The 9,961-nt window shown below is 46.9% G+C and overlaps 1 pseudogene; it reads left to right on the top strand.

Annotated features, from left to right (window-relative positions):
• Nucleotides 1-3,287: 3,287 nt before the first annotated feature.
• LOC127311335 (UDP-glycosyltransferase 87A1-like) lies at nt 3,288-5,172 on the top strand (annotated as a pseudogene).
• The last annotated feature ends 4,789 nt before the right edge of the window (nt 5,173-9,961 follow it).

Genomic DNA, 9,961 nt, shown 5'->3' with positions numbered 1-9,961 from the left:
TGGAGGGTTTGAGGGAATTGCTTTTGATTGGTTCTTAAGCATTTGCCTTTCATGCTTGCATTTGTTGCTTTGCAGGGTTGAATATTTAGAGGATACTCCGCTAGGCTTTAATTGCCGATATATGCAATGAAATTCAAGTTCATTCACACATGCATATATTATGGGGGAGTTTGTTCTAAATATTCAACATGGGTTGTTCGCTAATTTTCTTATTTAAAACCCTCTCAAAGAGATTGTCATCAATTACCAAAATGGGGGAGATTGAAAGGACATGGAGCCCCCATGTGTGGTTTTGGTAATTGATGACAATCCCTATGGACTAATGGTTGTATTGAGACTCTCTATTAGGTCGTGTCCATAGGCAATGCTTGAGCCATATGTTGGTCTCAAGGTTGCAAGATGAAGAAGATCGAGTGCATGAAGAAGACGGATGAAGAGGGTGTCGAAGAGAGATGAAGACGGTGTAGAAGATGAAGAGGGATGAAGATGGCGTAGAAGATGGATGAAGACGGTGGTGTGCGTAGAAGATGGATGAAGACGGTGGTGTGTATGTTGGAAGAAGATGGTGGCATGTACAATGATGAAGAGGGTGAAGACGGATCTTGCCGACTCGAGTGGAACGCGGAAGGACAAGGTTTGTGCTCGATAGGATAGTGGGTCGCATCATCGGAGAGAGCTCAAACCTTGCATGCATTGCATTGTGTTTCTTGGTTGTTGTTGATTCTTATCCATGAGATGTTTTAGAGCTTGTGTTCATTCTCATGACAAGCTCTAACTCATCGGAAACGGATTCCGGATGCATCTCATGTTGCGTGTTCGAGTTGGATGATTTTCCCGGTTTACCATATTGAGAGGTTGCTCCTCTAAATGCATAGAAAATCATCCTCCACTCTTTCCCATGTTTTCACCTTGTGTGGAGGTAGCTCTTGTCGTCCTCTTTCCAGCAAAATTGGTTTCACTCCATTCCGAGATTCCTATCTCAAGTTATGCATTTTTCGGTTGCCTCCTATTTGTTTTAAAAAGAAAAAGGGGGGAGCGGTACTACCGGGCCAGTACCGGGAGGGCATCTGCAAGCCCAGAAGGCTTGGCCGGTACCAAGCCGGTACCGGACCCGGAAGTACCGGCCGGCCCACCTGGCTTTCCCCTTCCCGTAACCCATCTTGCTCCCTTCCCAACAGCCCACCACCGCGCAGCACACTACTACCCAGCGCCTGCTCCGCCTGGGCCGCCGCCGCTACGCACAGCCCAGCTCGCCGCTCGCTACCGCCCACGCTCGCGTGCGCCACGCTCCCCCCGCTCGCGCGCTCAAGTAGAAGTTTTTACAACCCGCCTATTCACCCCCCCCCCTCTAGGCGACATCCTTGTACATTCACTCTCTTCTCACTTGGTTGTGGTGTTATAGTGTATTCTCTCACCCTCTCACAACGGCAGCCACATTCTGGCTTGCTCTTGCACTCTCAGATACAGCCACCAAGGGTGGCTAGGGTTTTCTCCTTATCTACCTCTTAAGGAGGCAGCACAACCGTTGGATGCGAATCTCGATCAACGGTTGATACGTGTTGGACTTTCTGGGCTGATCTTGGGCTGCCAACACACCTCAACGTGGAGGGACATGGCCCAACAAACTCCCCCTCCCGACATCATGGAGGGTCTCACTGCCTACCGATAGTTATGTCGGCGAGCCGACGGCATACCTCGAGCTTTCCTCTTGTCACCATCTTCATCAACATATCAGTCCCATTGTCATGTGTGTGCACCTTCTCAATCTGCATTTGCTTTGAATTCAACACATCTCGAATCCAATGATAGCGTACCTCAATATGCTTCCACCTGGAATGAAAAATTGCATTCTTTCTTAGGTGAATGACACTTTGGTTGTCACAAAATAGCACTTACTCGTATTGCTTAAACCCAAGCTCACTAGCCAATCGTTTCAGCCACAATAGCTCCTTGCTCGCCTCTATTACTGCGATGAACTCGGCTTCAGTTGTGTTCAATGCCACACACTTTTGCAACCTGCTTTGCCATGTCACTGCTCCCCCTGAATGGGTAATCAAATAACCCGAAGTGGACTTTCTGCCATCAATATCCCCAGCCACATATGTATCTGAATAAGCAATCAGCTCTGGTTGTTTATCACCAAAACAAATCTTCATATTTGTAGTGCCCCAGAGATATCTCAGTATCCACTTCACGGCTTTCCAGTATGGTCTTCCTAGATTGGACATAAATGTCTGGACGTGTGCACACCATATCATACATCAAACTCCCAACCGCTGAAGCATAAGGAACATTCTGCATTTCCTTTTCCATCTTCTCAGTGGAGGGACATTGCTTTTTGCTCAACTTAAAGTGAGCTGCTAGTGGACAACTTACTTACCTTGCCTTGTCCATCTTGAACTTGCGAAGTAATTTCTCAATGTATTTCTCCTGAGACAAGTACAACTTGTTGGATTCTGTCTCTCTCAATTCTCATGCCGAGAATACACTTAGCTAGACCTATCGGATGTAACTTTTTCCCACGATCATTTTAATATATTATACATTTTTTTTCCGATGTCGTATACAAAAGTTAATAAACGGGCAGGGTATGGGGATACCCGCGGGTACAAAGCTATACTCGTGTCCTACACATGACTTAACCGGTAGGGTATGGGTACTACCCATGGGCATAAAAGTGCATAGGTAAAATTACCCTGCCTATGCGGGTACGGTACCTGCGGGTACCCGTACCCGTGGATAAAATTGCCATCCTTAGTTCTTAGTCGATCCTACACAATCAGATTTCTATTGTGATTCATCGCTTTTATGAGTTGCAAGTTAGGTTAAAATTTAAAAAAACTATTTACAAGTTGGATTGCAACTAAAACTTTTCAGTTTCTAGTACGCTTGCAACTAGGATTTTAGTTTCCAACTAGGATTTTAAACACCAGAATAACAATATTGTAAAATCATATTGTACTACCAACAATTTTGGCTCCACGATTAACCACGCCTATCACAAGAATTTTTTTTTCTATCAGAAAGATAACTTGAGAAGAGAAATTTCCTACTCCGTACTATCTTTTATGTCAGCGCTATTTCGAATCCCTCTGGCAAATAAGAACAGCGCCCATTAGCAAAGTCGCGCCCATAGTCTAGTGATCTGAAGTTTTATAAGTGCCCGAGCGGAGCTTACGAGGGTGTTCCAGTGTCTTACTTCCTCCTAGAAAACAACGGAAAATTTAAAACAGTCAGAGAAAGCAAAGATACTACGTCTCAACAATCATCGACCCACCGATCTCTCTCCTCAAAGTCAAACAATGGCCTGTACGGCGGCGGCGGCGGTGGTGGTGGCTCGGCACGTGGTGGCGTTACCGTACCCGGGCCGCGGCACATCAACCCCATGCTCGCCGTGTGCCGTCTGCTCGTCGCCGCCGACAGCGCGCTCACCGTCACCATCGTCGTCAAGGAGGAGTGGCACGGGCTGCTGGCCTCGGCCGGGGTGCCCCACACGCTGCCGGACCGCATCCGCTTGGCCACCATCCCCAACGTCATCCCCTCCGAGCACTGCCGTTGGGCCGACATGGCCGGCTTCTACGAGGCCGTGCGCGACAAGATGGGGGAGCAGGTCGAACGGCTTCTCGATCGGCTGGCGCTGGAGCGGAGGCCGGAGGCCCTCGTAATCGTGGCCGACACCTTCCTGACGTGGGCGGTGGCGGCCGGCGCGCGGCGCGGGGTGCCGGTGTGCTCGCTGTGGACTCAACCGGCCACGTTCTTCTTGGCGCTCTACCACATGGACCTGTGGCCGCCGGTGGATGGCGGGGACTCTGAACAAGGTAATTATCTAATTGGCCAGGCTCCAAGATTTTATTGCTCCTCAGAGTATGATGGTAATCGGAACAGCACCCATGCTACGATGCATCTCCAGAATTGATGTGCTCTGCTTTTATGCTGTGCTCTGCAGAACTAAACACGAAATCTTTGGAGCAATATGTCCCGGGCCTCTCCTCGGTGCGGCTGTCTGATCTGAAGATCTTCAGCGCAATCGCAATGGAGCGGTTAATGAAAATAGTAGCGGAGGCGTTCGCCAACGTTCGGAAAGCGCAGTGTGTCCTCTTCACCTCCTTCCTCGATCTTGAGGCCCGCGCCTTCAGCACAATAGCAGAGTCACTTCCATGCCCCGCATATCCGATCGGCCCTTCGATCGCAAGGATGCCGCTCCACGGCGACAAGATCGGCGACGAGGAGCACCGTGACTGGCTGGACGCGCAGCCAAGGAACTCGGTGATGTACGTCTCCTTCGGCAGCTACGTCTCCATGCCGCCCTCCCAGTTCGAAGAGCTCGCCGCCGGTCTGCGTGACAGCGGGGTCAGGTTCTTCTGGGTGGCCCGGGACAAGGCCGCCGGTCTGCGGCAGACGTGCGGCGATAGGGGCTTGGCGGTGCCGTGGTGCGAGCAGCTGGAGGTGCTATGCCACCCCTCCGTCGGCGGCTTCCTCAGCCACTGCGGGTGGAACTCGGTGCTCGAGGCCGTGTGCGCCGGGGTGCCCATGCTCGCCTTCCCTGTTGTGTGGGATCAGCTGGTGAATGCACGGATGGTCGCCGATGAATGGAAGGTCGGCATGGACCTGACGAGGCAGAGGAGCGATGATGGCACTGTGAGCAGGGCCGCCATCTCTGCTGCCGTGACGAAGCTGATGGATTTCGACAGTGCTGTTGGGCGAGAAATGAGGAGAAGAGCTGGAGAACTGCGCGAGGATTCCCGTCGAGCCGTCCAGGAAGGCGGCTCGTCGCATCGTTCTTTGACTTCTTTCTTGCAAGATCTAGTGGAGGGGAAATCGGAGGTTATGGAAACTTCTCCGTGATTCTTCTTTCCCTAGCAAGCATGGTGGCATTGGCAAATACGAGGGCATCGTTTTTATTTCCCACTGAGAGGTGATCATCATTTTTAGTGTTCTGACATTTTATATAGGCACCGTGTATGTTGACCGGCCCGGACTTTTGGCTCTCATCTACGTAATCCCATGATATCTACACGTCCGTTACCAGCTTCATGATCCGTGGACAGAGTAAGAGAAATGTAGAAGTAAATGAGAATGCGGCTCCTGCAAAACATATATTGTCAATACATGGAACTATTCAGTTATGCAACAGCATATTGAGATCAATTATTTTCATATGTACTTCCTCCATTCCAAAGTTTAAGGTCTATATTATTTTTAGAAAGTTAAACTATGTTAAATTTGATTAAGCTTTTACCAAAAATTATTAACAGGTAAAATACAAATTAATATCATTAAATAGATAATGATATATACTTTCGTATGGTATCTACAAAATATTATATTTTTGATAAATTATTCTAAAAATTTGGTTAAACTTTACATTAAAAATATATATAAACCTTAAGTTTTGGGATGCATGTAGTAGTGATTTTCATATTAGTGCATTTCATGTGCTAATTAACCAGTGAGCCCATTATTAGTTTCATCAATATGAAATCAACTTCGGCCGAGCCAGCTATGGCCCATTAAATGTGTATTAGCTGCCTATTCATATTTTGTAGGAGTGTATTCTCATTTACTTCTACATTTCTCTTACTCAGTACTCTATCCACAGATCACGAAACTGGTAACGAACGTGTGGATATCATGGGGCTACGTAGATGATAGCCAAAAGTCTGGGTCACCATGCATGTTAACTAAATGTGACACGAATATACAGTATTTTAATTGTCTTTAATATTGGAGGCATGATTATTAGGTCATTTTCAAAAACTATCAGGCTCCACGGTCAATTTTTTAAACTGAAGGCTCGACGAGCCGAACTTTGAATTAACAAAGCCATCACGACCAGGAGTACAACAAGAACAACCACAACAGAAAAAGAAAGCGAAAACGGGAGTTACCAGCTAGCGGTACAAGCACATGTGCTAAGCTAAAGCCCAAACAAAGATAAAAACAAAGGAGCCCAAGGCCTCAGCTAAACACCGGCAGCTCGGCTGGAAACTTCACGCACCGAGCCGCCGCTCCGAGGAACTTCACCAAACTGAAGAAGTACACTAGGCCGCCTAGCAGAAGACCACCGACGCCAAGGGAGCTATCTAACTGCGCAAGAGAGCAGGTGAGACTCCAGAGTTCAAAGGGTGAAACCTTCACGACAGCGCCTCCAGGAAGGGACACGTCGCTCACTAGCGTCGTCGCTGTCGGCACAGAGGAGCCGTGCAATGCTTTCGCATGGGCTTCAACACCCACCCCACGGAAAGCCTATGTCTTTGCAACTGACATCAGGACATCACCCAGCTATTGAAAACCACCAGTGTCCCCCTGCGCCGACCTCAAATCCTACAGCCACCCTAGGTCCGAGAGTGGTCGCGCAAACCTGGAGCACACCGTCTATGTGAAGCCGGTCGCATCAAGACGCAGTGCATCGACGAGAAGGGGATCCGAGGAGGATCTTAGAGAACTCGCGAGTCAACAGGGCAGCAGACAGTGCCCAAGGGAGGCAACTAGCAGTAGGATGTGTGTCGTGGCCACGCCTCCAAGGAGGTAAACAACATCTGTAGACGTTGTCGTCGCCGGCAGTGGCCTAAGCCTTGCGGTGCTTTCGCGGACACACCATCGAACCCGCTGGCGTCTCTGCAGGACGCACCCCGTAATACTGTTGGAGATATGCCCAAGAGGCAATAATAAAATGGTTATTATAATATATCTTTGTGTTTATGATAATGTTTGCATACCATGCTAAAATTGTATTAACCGAAACATTGATACATGTGTGTTATGTAAACAACAAGGAGTCCCTAGTAAGCCTCTTGTATAACTAGCTTGTTGATTAATAAATGATCATGGTTTCGTGATCATGAACATTGGATGTTATTAATAACAAGGTTATGTCATTGAGTGAATGATAAAATGGACACACACCCAAATAAGCGTAGCATAAGATCACGTCATTAAGTTCAGTTTGCTATAAGCTTTTGATACATAGTTACCTAGTCCTTCGACCATGAGATCATGTAAATCACTTATACCCGAAGAGTACTTTGATTACATCAAACGCCACTGCATAAATGGGTGGTTATAAAGGTATGATTAAGTATTCGGAAAGTATGAGTTGAGGCATATGGATCAAGAGTGGGATTTGTCCATCCCGATGACGGATAGATATACTCTGGGCCCTCTCGGTGGAATATCGTCTGATTAGCTTGCAAGCATGTGAATGGTTCACAAGAGATGATATGCCACGGTACGAGTAAAGAGTACTTGTCGGAGACGAGGTTGAACGAGGTACAGAGATACCGATGATCAAACCTCGGATAAGTAAAATATCGCGTGACAAACGGAATCGGTATCGTATGTAAATGGTTCAATCGATCACTAAGTTATCGTTGAATATGTGGGAGCCATTATGGATCTCCAGATCCCGCTATTGGTTATTGGTCGGAGAAGGGTCTCAACCATGTCTGCATAGTTCACGAACCGTAGGTGACACACTTAAGGTTTGATGTCGTTTTAAGTAGATATGGACTACGGAATGGAGTTCGAAGTTTTGTTCGGAGTCTCGGATGGGATCCAGGACATCACGAGGAGGTCCGGAATGGTCCGGAGAATAAGATTCATATATAGCAAGTCACTTTCCAAGTTTGGAAATGATCCGGTGCATTTATGGAAGGCGCTAGAATGTTCAAGAACCTTCCGGATGAAATCACCATGGAAGGTGGAATCCCGGTTGGAGTCCCGGTTGGACTCCACCAAACCCAACCAGCCAACCAAGTGGGAGGGTGGAGTCCCCATGGACTCACCTCCTTGGCCGGACAAAGAAAGGGGGAAGGGGAGAGTCCCTATCCCTCTAGGTTTCGTCCAAAAGGCAGTTTTTGAATTGGGGTCTTATTCGAAGACTTTGGGCAAACCCTTGGGGTTCCACCTATATAATGAGGAGGAGAGGGAGGGGGCAGCCCTAGACTTGGCCGCACCACCTAGGGCTCCCATGGCCGGCGCCCTAGCCCCCTCTCTCTCCCAAACCCTAGCCGCCCCTCCTCCACATACAACTCTAGTAGCGCTTTGGCGAAGCCCTGCCGGAGTTCTCCACCACCACCGCCACCACGCCGTCGTGCTACCGGGATTCCTAGGAGGATCTACTACTTCCGCTGCCCGCTGGAACGGGGAGAAGGACGTCGTCATCAACACCGAACGTGTGGCCGAGTACGGAGGTGCTGCCCGACTGTGGCATCGTCAAGATCTTCTACGCGCTTTCGAAAGCGGCAAGTGATCGACTACAGCAACAACGAGATCTAATCTCGTAGGCTTTGGAAATCTTCGAGGGTTAGTCTCATGATCTTCTCGTTGCTACCATCTTCTAGATTGGATCTTGGCTTGTTATTCGTTCTTCCGGTAGGAAATTTCTTGTTTTCTATGCTACGAATCCCATCAGTGGTATCAGAACCGTGTCTATGCATAGATTGGTTGCACGACTAGAACACAATGGTTTTGTGGGCGTTGATGCTTTGTTGTCTTTAGTTCGTGTACTTTGCATCTTGCGGCATGGTGGGATGAAGCGGCTCGGGCTAACTTTACATGACCGCGTTCATGAGATTTGCTCCACGCCCGATATGCAACTTGTATTGCATAAGTGGCTTTGCGGGTGTCTGTCTCTCCCACCATAGTAAAGATTCAATTTACTCTTTCTATTGACAACACTAGTATCACCGTTGTGGTTCATGTTCGTAGGTAGATTGGATATTACTCGAAAACCCTAAACCACATAAAATATGCAAACCAAATTAGAGGCGTCTAACTTGTTTTTGCAGGGTTTGGTGATGCGATATGGCCATGATGTGATGATGAATATGTATGAGATGATCATTATTGTATTGTGGCAACCGGCATGAGCCTTATGGTTGTCTTTATATTTCATGTTGTAATATTATTTTAAAGTAGTTGTAATAGTTGCTACACACGGTGAACAACCATGAAGACGGCGCCAAGGACCTTGACGCTATGCCGACGATGATGGAGATCATGCCAATTGATGATGGAGATTATATCCGTGCTTTGGAGATGAAGATCAAAGGCGCAAAGACTTAAGGACCATATCATATCACATTATGAATTGCATGCGATGTTAATCCTTTATGCATCTTATCTTGCTTAGATCGCGACGAGAGACAAAACATCACGGACGTACCACGGTCGCTTAGCAATTTAATAGTAAAGAAAGATTAGAAAGTAATAACCTTGAGGTGAACCGTACATAGTGCAGCCTTTTCTTGTTCCTTACTAACAACGAATGGCTGAAATAAGAGAGAGGAGAATTGGACGATAAAAAAGATTATCTCTACCATTTTAAATATTCTTCTTTTTTCCCCTCTAGCCACTTGCAAAGATTCGATGATTAGTCTAATACCACTGCTCCTTGCAGCTATGCCGAGCAAAGGAAGAGTCACGGAAGAGAGACAGAATAAAGATAAACGTAGTGCCGCGTCCAATAACGTGAATCTGAACTTCTCGTTTTGTTTGTCATGTTTTTTATGTTTTTTTTTATAATGTGATGTGAACCTCTCATGTAGTCTTTGTTAGTGAATTTCTAACCAGACCTTTACGGAACTTCTCTGTTTTAAATTAGATTTGTATATCTGCATTGTGCAGTTATCATGAATCTGAACTTCCTTGATATGATTTTTTATATATGTTTGTTTCTTGTATGTAGTCCAAGGTTAAGAAGAGGTGTAGAGAGTTGGAAAATGATGATGCAGTTTTGGAGGGTGATGATAAGGTCATATATTGCTCTGTCCTATTTATTAGTATTTCCTTTTTTCAAATTATCATGTGAACTTATGAATAACATTACCATTGCTTGATGGTGCCCGATTTTTTTTGTGTCCAGCCGCTAGGACTGATCATGATGCAAATGAGCAGGCAGACACATTCAACCGATTTTGGTGTCAGCGGACTGATCCAGATGGACTAAAATGAATAACTT

Source organism: Lolium perenne, chromosome 7 (genome assembly GCF_019359855.2).
Source record: "Lolium perenne isolate Kyuss_39 chromosome 7, Kyuss_2.0, whole genome shotgun sequence".
NCBI classification, from domain to species: Eukaryota; Viridiplantae; Streptophyta; class Magnoliopsida; order Poales; family Poaceae; genus Lolium; species Lolium perenne.
The sequence above is the reverse complement of the archived record's forward strand: the minus strand, read 5'-3'. Positions and strand labels throughout refer to the sequence as shown.